This window comes from Tachyglossus aculeatus, chromosome X1 (genome assembly GCF_015852505.1).
Source record: "Tachyglossus aculeatus isolate mTacAcu1 chromosome X1, mTacAcu1.pri, whole genome shotgun sequence".
In the NCBI taxonomy this organism is placed as follows: Eukaryota; Metazoa; Chordata; class Mammalia; order Monotremata; family Tachyglossidae; genus Tachyglossus; species Tachyglossus aculeatus.
The window spans coordinates 36,288,953-36,302,138 of NC_052101.1; the positions used below are offsets into that span (position 1 = coordinate 36,288,953).

The 13,186-nt window shown below is 43.9% G+C and overlaps 1 non-coding gene across 1 annotated transcript; it reads left to right on the forward strand.

The window, feature by feature from the left end:
• The first annotated feature begins 12,078 nt into the window (after window positions 1–12,078).
• LOC119920623 lies at window positions 12,079–12,216 on the forward strand. The gene has a single exon (XR_005448353.1). It is a non-coding gene; the product is annotated as a small nucleolar RNA SNORA7 (small nucleolar RNA).
• Window positions 12,217–13,186: the final 970 nt, after the last annotated feature.

Below are 13,186 nucleotides of genomic sequence, written 5' to 3' on the forward strand. Positions count from 1 at the left end.
CAGTGGGGAATTAAAGTAGAAAGCAGCTTGTTCAGCGCTGCCATTGTACTACTTTCAGTAACTGCTGCTCACAATTGCCATCACTGCAACCAACCTGGTACAGACTAGGAATACATTTTGTAGTCTAGAAGCCTACCAGGCTGTTTGAATTTTTATAGAATGTGTCCATTTTTGGTACCATCCCAACCTGAAGTATATGACCCCATCTCTTTGAGAGCTTCCAATTCAAGATGCATATGCATTAGAAAGCCAAATAGTTGAATTCACTGGGAAAGGATCGTTTAGATAACAAACAGTTCAAATAATTTACAGATCCATGCCCAACTTTAATTGGTTATCACATCTTTTTTTGGATTATCTGAACTAGCCTGGGCTCAGCAAAGAGACATTTGATTAAGTGTCCTCCTTCAGCACATATATCCTTCTCTTTGGGAGTACCCTTTTAAATTTATTTCATCTAAGGTACTGAGTTTGTAGAAAAAATCATTTCATCAGCTGATTTAGTTTTTTGTTGTTGTTCTTTTTTTAAGTAGTATGTATTAAGTGCTATGTGCCAGGCACTGTACTAAGCTCTGGGTAGATACAAGCTGGTCAGGTTGGATACAGTCCTTGTCATTCATTCATTCATTCAATTGCATTTTATTGAGCGCTTACTGTGTGGAGATCACTATATTAAGCACTTGGAAAGTACAAATCAGCAGCAGAGACAATCCCTACCCAACAATGGGATCACAGTCTTAATCCCCGTTTTACAGATGAGATATTTGAGGGAGAACTTAAGTTAATTTTGTAAGGTCACACAGCAAACACATTGTGGAGCCAGGATTGGAACCTAAGTGCTTCTGACTCCCAGGCTGTGCTCTATCCACTGGACCACACTGAAGGCAGTACCTTTCCCTAACTCTTTGGCATAAGTAAGGCTTCATGGAGTCCTAACGTTACTGATTTATACTGGGTAGGGCATTCTTAAAACATGTCCCAGAAGTGCTTGTCCCGGAATCCTCCTTTCCCTACCTTTCACACCTCCTGCATCAAGCCCTGCAAACCTTGGTGATGGCCCTGGATATAGTTAGAGAAAAAGATTTACACCCACAAAACCACTTCAAGCCCTTTAAAAGCTCCCTTCTGGGAATCCTGCCAAGTCCCTGGACTCACCCAGATAACATCTACATTGCATGTGGAACCTCTGCAGCCCTCCGGTGAATGCCTTCAGCAAAGACATTAGCTATTAGCTGGCCCCACACTGCCCAAGTGAAGTGGAGGGTTAAACAATTACCTGGTTGATTTCCTCCCTGTAAGGGCAGATGGATCATTCAGGCCCCTAGTGATTTTGTTCTTTATCACAATGATCTACTTGGGCTGTCAATGTGGAGCAAATCAACTGAGTAACTGTTCAAGCCCCGACTTTATGTGGGCCACTGGACCCCAGTGCAAACATCCCTCGGGGCATATGCTTGGCTTCCTCAAGGAATAAATGATGGTGGACTCAAAAACTCCCTTCTGAGATTGCTGATAACAGGGTATGAACCACAACCACAGTCATGATGGCAACAGTGGGGTTGTTTGAACCTCAAACGTTGAGCTCCCTAAAGAGAGCAGTTACCCCAGTGAAGTAAGGTAGTGTGCCCTAGTGGAAAGAGAATGGGACTGGGAATCGGAACAGCCAGATTCTAGTATAACTTCAATTAATCAATCGCTGGTTCTTTTTGAGCACTGTACTGTTTGGGAAAGTACAATACAGTAGAGTTGGTAGATGCCATTTCTGCCCAGTTCTTCCACTAGTCTGTTATGTGACCTCAGGCCATTTTCTACTTCTATTTCTCCAAGGTCATCCCCAAGCTGAAAATAACCTCAAACTCCACATCCATCATTCTCTTCAAAGCCAACATCCAATTTCATTTCACCTGAAAAATAAAATGGATAGGCACCTCAGTTTCCTCATCTGTACAGGGCCTCTCCCTAACTCAGAGATCGTGAGTCCCATGTGGAATTGGGTGATACGCTGATCTCGCTTCAGCGCTTTGAACAGTGCTTGCCATTTTATAATCTGGAAATAAATCAGTCCTTATCATGACTATTCAGCTACCCCTCCAAAGCTTCTTCCGAAGATGATGGATCTTGGAGGTCAACACAATCAAGTTGAAAAATTCAGAAGAAAAAGTTTGTGGGCCTCGAGCTATCATTATCGCTGGACTCTGTAGCTTCCGTTCTCTTCCCTGGAAACCCAGAGGCCCTAATGTTGAAGTTAACCAGACTCCAGAGTTCGAATTAAGGTTGGCTTTCTCTCTGGGGCAAGAGCTTGGAAGATAGAATAAGGGCTGATTTTGATTCCGTGAAAGCACTGAGAGAAGCCACGCTTGGGCAGGCATTTATTACCAACAAGCAGCCCGGCTTGGAGAGCTGGACCTTGGCCTAGACTGACAGCCGCAGTGCTGGTGGCAATTAGAACTGTTCTGGCCCCATGGTCCCAAGCAGGTGTTTCCCTTTATGTGGCCCCAGGGATGCTCCTGGCACTAGAGCCATAAAAGACAATTGGGATGGTGCAAGCAGCTTGAACTCCCCCAGGCAGAACTTTTCCAGACAGGACTGTAAACAGTTCCGTATGATCCCCTGTCCTGGTCTCTCCCCTTCCCAATTTTCCATCAAGAACATAACACAAACATCAAAATATCCTTTTCTGCCAGAGTGGACTCACAACATATCTATGCAACAAAAATCTCATTCAGATGCAAACATGTTCATGCATGCACGCACACAATCATGATGGAAATTTTATGAATTTGTTCTTACAGGCTCAGGTGGCCAGTGATGGATGCTCTACCCCACCCAACTTTGGAAGGCAGGAGCTTAGCTGGCTTTTTTTAAAAATCAAGGTGAACAATATTTATTGAGCGCCTGCCCTGTGCAGAGCACTGTGTTAGGCACTTGGAACAGAAATGAAAGAAGCTAAGTCATGATCCTTGTACCAATGGGCCTCATGATTTAATGGCCAAGCTCAACCTCTAGACTGTACGCTCACGGTGGGCAGGGAACGTGTCTGCTAACTCTGTTGTACTGTATTCTCCCAAGTGCTTAGTATAACGCTCTTCACATAGTAAGCACTCAATAAATACTTCTGATAGATTGACAAAGAGCCTGTGGTCCTAGAATCAAGTGGTGTGGATGTGTGGGTAAAACAAGATCACACAGAGGCATGCCTGGCCAAAGCAGCCCTGACCTTATTAAGGTTCTTCCTATTCCTTAGTCATTTGGGGCCATATAGTACAAATTATTTTCGAAAAGCAAAATGTCAATGAAGTGCAAAAGGAGACTGATATCTGCAAGAGCAAAACAAATTTATCTAGGTAGAGCAAATAAGGTCCAAACAGAGCCTCCCTTATTTGTGCTAAATGATGTTTTCTGTGACAAAATCTCTCCTTTCATTCTCACTCCTGTCATACAAATAACATTAATAACTTGTATCAGTAAAGTGCCTTTTATATTTCCCAAGTACTTACATAACAATGATCTTACTTTATCCTCCTGACATCCCTGAGAAATATGGAGGGGCGAGTATTATTATCCCAATTTTGTAGGTGAGGAACTGAGGCCCAGAGAAGTAAAGTGACTTGCCAGAGGTCACACAGCAGGCTTGTGTCAGAATTAGAAATTAAACTGATGACACCTGGCTCCTAAAGCAATGCCCTTTCTTGTGCTCGTGAATCTGGGCATACAAGACTTATGAAGTTGTAGAACTTTCACTAGCCTATGGATGTTAATTACCAGCCTGTCCTCCAACAGAAAGCATGCATGGAGTAAATGTTATCCATCTGTTGCTGTATGCCTGACCTGAAATATTCTTTGCTACAGGTGATTGGCCATTTCTCAGGTCTATCTGGGAAATTTCTAGCTGATTCTCCGCAATCAGTGGTTCATTCATTCAATCGTATTTATTGAGCGCTTACTGTGTGCAGAGCACTGTACTAAGTGCTTAGGAAGTAAAAGTCGGTAACATTTATTGAGCACTTACTGTGTGCAGAGCACTGTACTAAGCGCTTAGGAAGTAAAGGTCGGTAACATATAGAGACAGTCCCTTCCCAACAACGGGCTCACAGTCTAGAAGGTTAAGAGCATGCCTTGATTTTCTGTTGCATGATTCTGTCTCTTCAGAGATGCCAGGATTTGATTCGAGCTCCACTGAGGCACCCTAGATTCATGAGGAGCAACCAGATCAAATAGCTGGGCAGCTTCTCACAGGATCTCCACCCCTATCTCTGGGGGAAGTGTCCTGGGAAGTGAGGGCTAGCGTATGAACTGCCCCTCAGTAGCGGAAGGCTAGGGATACAGCAATTTTGATTTTTGTCAGCTAAATCCTGGAATCTCGTCTATCTTATCTCAATCTCATCTATCTCACCACTGACCTCTCACCCTCGTCCCGCCTTTGGTCTGGAAAACCCTTCCTTTTCATATCCAATAGACAATTTTTCTCTCCATCTTCAAAGTCTTACTGAAGGCACATCTCCAAAAAGTCTTCCCTGGTTAAGCCTTCATTTCCTCTTTTTCCAATCCTGTCTGCATCGCCCTGATTTGTACCCTTTATTTACCACCATTACCACCACCTCCCCAACCCCAGTCCCTCAGCACTTCCATATGTAGCTGTTATTTATGTATATTAATATTCATCTCCCCCTCTAGATATTAAGCTTGATGTGGGCAGGCTTTCATATTGTGTCATATAGTCATAATGTACTCTCCCAAGCACTTATTACACTGCTCTGAGCACAGTGAGCACTCAATAAATATAATTGACTGACTCAGGGGATGCTCGGCGGCCAGCCGAGCTAAGAAAATTGAGGCTGTCAGCCAGAAAAGAGCCCACGGAACAGCAGCGGATGTGAAATCCATGCCTGTCACCTGCCTCCATTTATTTAATCGTACAGCTCAGTGAACACTGCCCAATCTCCCTTGCCCTGCCGTTCCAACCCTAGCTGCAGCCAACAAGCTGGCTCTGCCCTCTGTTCTGGTTTCTCCTAATTTCCCAGGGTGGCTGAGCCCGGGGTCCAAATGGCACCCTCACCTCCTGCAGTGATGGCCTTGAGGTTGATACCAACCTCTGCCCGAGCCAGCTGACTGAGGGCAAAGTGAGGCTGGGGAGTAATTCATCTTTCTCCACTTATTCCTTATGAATCAGGCTCTCCCAGGCCCCGAATCCCTAAGAATTGGGGTAACTGTTAGTGTTCCATGCAATCTATTAAACGCTGGGGTAGATACAAGATAGTCAGCTCCCACATGGGGCCTACAGTTTAAAGTAGGAGGGACAAAGGTATTGTATCCCCATTTAGCGGATGAGGGAACTGAAGCCCAGAGAAGTGACTTGCCCAAGGTCACAGCGCAGGTAAGTGGTAGAGCCTGGATTAGAACCCAGGTCCTCTGACTCCTAGGCATAAGCTCTTTCCACTAGCCCACACTACCTCCTACCTAACTAGAAGTGAAACCCAGTCACCACAGTGAGGTAGAGGCAGCCTCTAGCCTGCAATGGGATCTCAGTTGGATGATGGCCCCTTCGAATTGCAGACAAGGAGACCCAGGTGACATCAATCCTGTTAGAATGGACATGCAACATATTTATTTATTTATATTAATGTCTGTCTCCCCTTCTAGACTGTAAGCTCACCATGGGCAGGGAATGTGTCTGTTTATTGTTATACTGTACTCTCCCGAGCACTTAGTACAGTGTTTTGCACACAGTAAGCACTCGATAAATACGACTGAATAAATGAATGAGTGAATGAGTGCAACACAATGCAATGACAGTGAGCCTGATGTGGGACAGGGACAGCATCCAACTTGATTTTCTTGTATCCACTCCAGCGCTTAGTACAGTGCCTGGCATATAGTAAGTGCTTAACAAATACCACAATTACTATTATTCCTCTAGACTGTGTGCTCATCTTGGGCAGGGAATGTGTCTGTTGTTGTGATGTACTCTACCAGCTTTGCACATAATCCATATCTTACAGTTCACCACTCTTCCCACACATTTCCTCCAAGAGGCCTTCCCCAGCTAAGCCTTCATTTTTCCTTTTCCTCTCCCTTCTGCATTGCCTATGCACTTGATCTGTATCCTTTAAGCCCTTGATATTCACCCCACTCTCAGCCCCATAGCATGTATGGACAAATCCGTAACTTATTTTAATGTCTGTCTCCCCCTCTAAACTATACAGTCCTTGTGGGCAGGGACCATCTCTACCAACTCTTGTTTTTTACTGTCCCAAGAATTTAGTACAGTGATCTGCACACAAGATGCTTTCAGTAAATACCATTAATTGATTTGTTGATTGAATACTAAACCAACAGCAGCCATGGCATGCAAACCAGGGTTTTTCAACCAAATCACATTCAGCCCAAATCCCTAGGTAAACCGCTGGAGGCTTTGCTTTACTAAGGAAAGATGAAACAGGATGTAGAAGGGTCACAGTGTCAAACAGAGGTCTACCAGTCCCTGTCGACCTGTGGGTTTTATTGGATCATTGGCTCAGAAACTTTATCTCTCACAGAACCTAAAACAATGTAATCTGGTGGGTGCAGAATGAGTATTGAAAATGATGAGGCTGAAAAAGAGGAAAGAAATTTCCCTAATTGCTTGGTTGAAGGAAACCCTTGATCTTATTAACTCAGAAACTTTCCTGTTCAAGAGCCAAGGCATGCAATCACGCTCCAGCTACAGAGTGCAGATTTCCATCTGCAATAAATAAGCTTCTTCTTCCTACTGCTCTCTCTTCCCAGCTTGGCAGGCACGTATGCTTGCTGGCAAAAAGCCCAAGGAAAAGGGAACAGGTCAAGTTTAATATTTAGGGGCTAGGAGGGTTCATTCATTCAATCATATTTATTGAGCACTTACTGTGTGCAGAGCACTGTACTAAGCGCTTGTGAAGTACAAGTTGTCAACATATAGAGACGGTCCCTACCCAACAACGGGCTCACAGTCTAGAAGGGGGAGACAGACAACAAAACAAAACATGTGGACAGGTGTCAAGTCATCAAAATAAATAGAAATAAAGCTGTTGTGCCACTCTCTTCCCTCCCCTACTGAAGCCTCTGATGAAGAAGGGAGGAGGAGGAGAGAAAAGGAAGAGTGGAGCAGCATAGCCCAATGGAAAGAGCACAGTCCTGGGAGTCAGAGGACCTGGGTTCTAATCCTGACTCTGCCACATGTCTACTGCGTAACCTTTTTTGTCTTTTTAAAACTTTCAACACTTACTATGTTCCAGCCACTGTACTAAGCACAGGGATAGAAACTAATTAACTGGGTTGGACACAGTCCATATCCCACATGGGTCTAGGAGTCTTAATCCTCATTTTACAGATGACGTGACTGAGGCATAGAGAAGTGAAGTGACTCACCCAAGGTCACCCAGCAGACAAGTGGAGGAGCTGGGATTGGGCAAGTCACATCACTTTCCCGTGCCTCAGTTACCTTATCTCTAAAATGGGGATTAAGTCTGTGAGCCCCATGTAGGATAGGGACTGTGTCCAATCTGATAAGCGGGTATCTACCCCAACATTTAGTACAGTGCTTGGCATACAGTAAGCACTTAAATACCTAAACAAAAAGAGATAGGGGCTGAGCTGAAACTCCCAGAGGCTTCCTTTCCTGGACTATTTCCTCCTCCAATTGGGAACTTTATAAAAATCCCTGCCCCCTGGACAAATGTAGTGTAACCATGAGATCTCTCCAGAGTCCAGCAGTTCTAGAAGATCCTCCTAACCATTCACTGGGATGGGGAGTATCTATCCCTTGCCATCTTGTTAACAGTTCCTGTGGGTACTTACAGAGTGCCCACAGATGCTTTTCTAGGTACTGGGATATAATAGACATAATCCCTGACCTCAGGATGCTTAGAGTCTAATAGCTAGAAAGGTGGGAGTGTCTTTCTTTGGGCTTCCCAATCAAAATATTCCCTACACTATACCATTAGTTATCCACCCTCAAGTAGGGGAGAAGTAACACAAATCATAGAAGGCAAAAGCAGATGGAAATCAAGGACCTTCTGGGCAGCAAGGAGCAAAGTGGCTCTCAAACCTGTTTGGGCCCCAGAAAGAGGTTTCATGGAACCTCAAATGAGACCACGGATGTTTTGCCTACTTGTTTTGTTTTGTTGTCTGTCTCCCCCCTTCTAGACTGTGAGCCCATTGTTGGGTAGGGATTGTCTCTATTTATTGCCAAATTGTACTTTTCAAGCACTTAGTACAGTGCTCTGCACACAGTAAGCGCTCAATACAACCGAATGAATGCCGCTTGAGACGAGATTGGAGAAAGCTTTAAACACTGCCATGGACAAACCATAAAATAGATCACTGCTTATCACTGCTTGTGTACAATGAAGAAGTAATAGTGTTTTGCTTGGAATGTCCAAGATAAATAAATTCCCCAGCCAACAGTCTGCCCTGATATTCTTGTAATAAATGAGTACATAAAAATGGAAAATCTGTGTGGAGTGACCTTTCCCTTGATCAGAAGTGTCAAACTAATTCTTAACAGCTCACTTTCTAATGAATTCTTCATTCTTTGTTTGACATCTTTCCCACCTTCCTACATTGCTCAATTTGGCTGGACAGGAAGAAAAATACATTGAAAGCATCCCAGAGGACAAGAGAAGCTAGCACAACATATTTAAAAAGCAGCTCAAATGTGAACAAAACCTTTGATTAGGCAGAAATGAAGCTGCTCACCATAGAAGCACTGAGAACCATGAAGAGCTCCCTGCGAAATCTCATCAAGGCCGATTAACTCAAAATGTCACATTTCTTCTTCCACTGCCTAGGTCTCTGGAAGGCTTCTCTTGAGGTTTTAAAGATATGATCAGCCACTATCTTTCAGGATATCTTTTAAGAAAGAAGCAGTGTGGTCATGTGGAAAGATCGTGGGCCTTGAAGTCAACCACTTATCTGGTGCAAGACCTAGGGCAACCTACTTAACTTCTCTGTGCTTCAGTTTCATCATCTGTAAAATGATGAACAAAGACCTTTACTCCTTCCCCTTTACATTATAAGATCTATGTGGACAGGCAGTGTGGTCAACAGGATTGTCTTGTATCTATCCCAGTCCTAAATACTTGCTGCATAAATATAATGCTTGCTGCATAATAAGCACTTAACAAATATTATTATTATTATTATCATCATTATGAAGAGGAGAGAGTCTTACCTGCATGGAATAGCTAGAATTACATCACCTCAAAAACTTCTCCAAGGCATGGACCATGTCTTTCACTTTTATTATTTGCTTCCAAGAATTTAGAGCAGTGTTTCACCCACAGTAGGAGCTCAGTAAATCCTGGTGATGAGTATGACAGTCTACTGTCTGCTAAATGGACATCTTTCCACACCCTAACACCTTCCAGGGGGACTTCCCTCCCTTCAAGGTCATTTCAGGGGTTTAGGTGAGGTGTCAGATAATTCTCCCACCCCCTTCCCACTCAGCAAGGTCCCCCTAGCTGGTCTTGAGCCTTGAGGCATAGGGCTAGGAGAGGTGATGAAGGCCACAGAGATGGCAAGGAGTGGATGGTTACTTGTGTCCAGGGACAACCAAGAAATCAGTGATTTCCTTCCCCACTCCCCCAGGCTCCTAAAGCACCTGCTTGGTCAGTTAGGGCTCATGGATACCAAATGGCTCATCAATTTCCACTACTTCGCCACCACAGACACTCTGGGATTTAAACTAAATCCCTTAATCGCTCTGGGGCTTGTGGTCCCTTCCTTTCCTCTCCATGTCCAACCAAACAATCTTAGCCACCTTTTCTATAAGAAGCAGATGGCCAACTTTTCAGATGAAATGAGAGAAGTGAAGAAAAGCAAACCAGGTTCCTCATCCCCACAAAAAGCCTCTGAGCAAAGCAATGGTATCGAGCGAGTGCCTACATACCCTGAGAATATGTGGGAGGAAATGTCAAGGTCAGAAGATGCTTCTGTGGCTGGAGAGGAGGAAGGAGCATGAGCGTGGAGATCTACCTGGGGCATTTCTTCCGTAAATGTAATGGAAGGATGGCAATCAGCTTATAAGGTAAAAATAACAATGATGATAATATAATTCTAGAGTTTGTTAAGTGATTATAATATTTCAAGCAGTATACTAAGTGCTGAGATGCAAGATAATTAGGTTGGACACAGTCACAGTCCCTGTCCCACATGGGGCTCACACTCCAAGTATGAGGGAGAACAAGTATTGAATCCCCATTTTACAGATTATGTCTGTAACAAACTGAGGAAACCATCAGAGAAGTTTAGTGCCTTGCCCAAGGCAACAAAGCAGGTTAGGGATTAAAACCCAAGTCCCAGGCCCCCACTAGGCCATGCTTCTCCTCTGAGTTGACATTCCAGTTTTTCCCTCAGGCTCTCTACTCCAAGAGCAGAGCTGTTTACCTGACCAACACTCTGCAGCCAAAGACTCCAGGGACTCTGATTGTTTAATTAAGATGTGATTAGTTTTCCCCAGGATCTGAAGTGGGGTATGAAATTGAAAAGCTTCAGAAGATCTCGTTTTTTTCCCCCCTTTAAAGCCCAGGGAATTAACTTCTCGTCAGACTGAAAAATGTACATCTGGGTTATCACTGCTATTAATTAGTGCCATTCCCTAATTATTCTCCCTTGATATCCTGGGCCGATTTGCTGGCACCATTAAAAATGTCTGTGTGCTAAAATACTACGTCCCTTTTCTCATGTAAAATGAGAAATTGCCCAAATGTTCTGTGGTTACTATTTGGTGATAATTAGCGATCGTTTATCCAGAGCCTAATCATTCGAAGTGTGGGTTATCCAGGCTGTAGACTTCCCCCCTGTATCCTCAACCTACTTCATCAGTCACTGTCATTCTTTGTTCCATTAACCCTCCTCCCAAGAAAGGGTAGAAGAGAAAGAAAGTTAAATTCAAACCTATCAAATGGGCTCTTGTCAGCTGCTCTGGATAAAGACTGGGAGGGAGAGGAGGTTAAAGTTATTAGCTATGAAGAAGTTTCTGGATGGAGGAGCCAGTTACAGCACTCAAAACAACTGTGCGCCAAAGCACGTGTGACATTACATGCATCATGCTGACACACAGCATAACATGATAACCTCATTCAGACACCCATCTTTGAGGAAGTCCACTGATTCCAACCAAATCTGTCTAAACTTAGAGCCTTTCTCTGAGGTACACTAACACCCCTCCAACCAAGTCTCCAGATCATTACTTTTCTCTCCCAGTTTCCTTTAAACCTGGCCAAAGCTTTCAGGCCACTGAATTCAGCAATGGGAGCAGAGAGAAAAGAACCTTCTCAGGGAAATGTAAACGCCAGGCACAAGAGTCGGAAGCCAAACCAGTTGAAAGCCAACTAACCACTATGTCTCAGAATCATCTGTGGATTTTCTGAATCTATGCTGTACCTGCTTCACCATTTCCGGGGATAATCAAGACTCAATGCCATCAAGCTCTCTCCTCAGTCCTGGGTCAGAAAGGAGACATAATTTAGGAGGCATAGGGTTCCAGACCGCCTCACTCTAGCCTGTAAGGATGATCATTCCATCCTTTTTTATGGTACAAACTGTTCCCACAGGAAATAAGATGGCCTTGAAATGACTGTACTTTGGCAGTACTCTGCTTTGAATCAGCTCCCACTCCTCACTGGAATGCTCTCAGGAGCACTCATAAAATCCAATTACTAAGATTCTTTGTTTGTGACTATCTCTCCAACTTTAAGAGAACAACATCAGTGGAGATTTGTCTACATCCTCACCCTTACATTAACCTTCCCCCCAGATCAGGCCACCACTTCAAGAATGAGGAAGAAATATCATTCTGTGGGAATCTCTCTGGGATCTGCTTCCTGAGAAGACAATGGCCCTGAAGAAGAGGGACCTGGTAAGTGGATGTGTATTTGCCACAATCAAACAATCAATGGCATTTATTGAGCACTTACTGTATGCTAAGCACCATACTAAGCCCTGGGGAGAGAATAATAAAAAAAGAGTCAGTAGACACCGATCACTGCTCACAAGGAGTTTGCAAATCCCCAAAGCTTTGTGCACTAAGCATTCTTACTTAAGTTGGATAAGGATACCCATCCCCTCTCAGGGTCACACCTGGAGACTTTCCAGGACTCTACCAGTCTCGACTACAGGAGGGAGAGTCAAGCAGAGGCATGTCCATTCCATTCCTAGCTTGGCCAGTGGCTAGCAAGTGTAAGGCAATCTGCTACAAGTCAAAACTCACCTGTTCTGGGCAGCAGCGGCACAGGAGAGAGTAGATGGCAGAGACTCATTTATTGCGCAGGAGGAGACAATAGTAAACCACTGTCCTATTTTTACCACGAAAACTCTATGGATACACTACCAGAACGATTGCAGATGGAAGTGGGACTTTCTGGGAGAGATGTGTCCTTTCACATGCAGCAGAGCAGCATAGCCTAGGTGAAAGAACACAGAACTGGGAGTCAGGAGACTGGGTTCTAATCCTGGCTTGGATATTTGCATGCTGTTGGACATTGGGCAAGTCCCTTAACGTCCTTATACCTCAGTTTCCTCATTTAAAAAATGGGGATAAAATACTGCTTTTTTCCCTCCCCACGTGGGATAGGATCTGTGTGTTCAATCTGATTATCTTGTATTTACCCCCAGCTCTTGGCAGACAAGAAGTCCTTAATAAATATCCTCATTGTTATTCAATACCATGGTTATATGCTACTGCTCATAAACAAATCTGTAAAGAGCACTCTCATTTTGCATATCAAATAGCTCATGGAAAGCAACATTGGACAAAAAGAACCCAAGATGAAAAGATTCCGCACCTTTCTTTGAAAGAAGCCCTTGTATTCATTTAGCATCATTCTTTCAAGAAGGATAAATAGCCTTTTCATTTATTTCATTTTTCCTCCCAGCATCCTGATAAGGAGGGGAGAGACAGGAGATAAAGAAAGGAGAGGCTGATGGGATTCTTCCCATACTGCAGGTAGGAAATATAGGGTCCTGAGAGATTATGTGAAAACCTACTCCTTCTGATAATCAGTCTCCAGACAGGTGATCCTGCTGCCTAATGACATGTTACCACAAAGAGACAACTTGTCTTTAGGCTTCAGCTAGTTTGAATACCCCCCAGGCCTTTGTAAATGTTCCAAATTTTACCCAAGATTCAGGATTAGAAGAAAGATGTTGGTCAAGCTGGATAAAGCGTAGG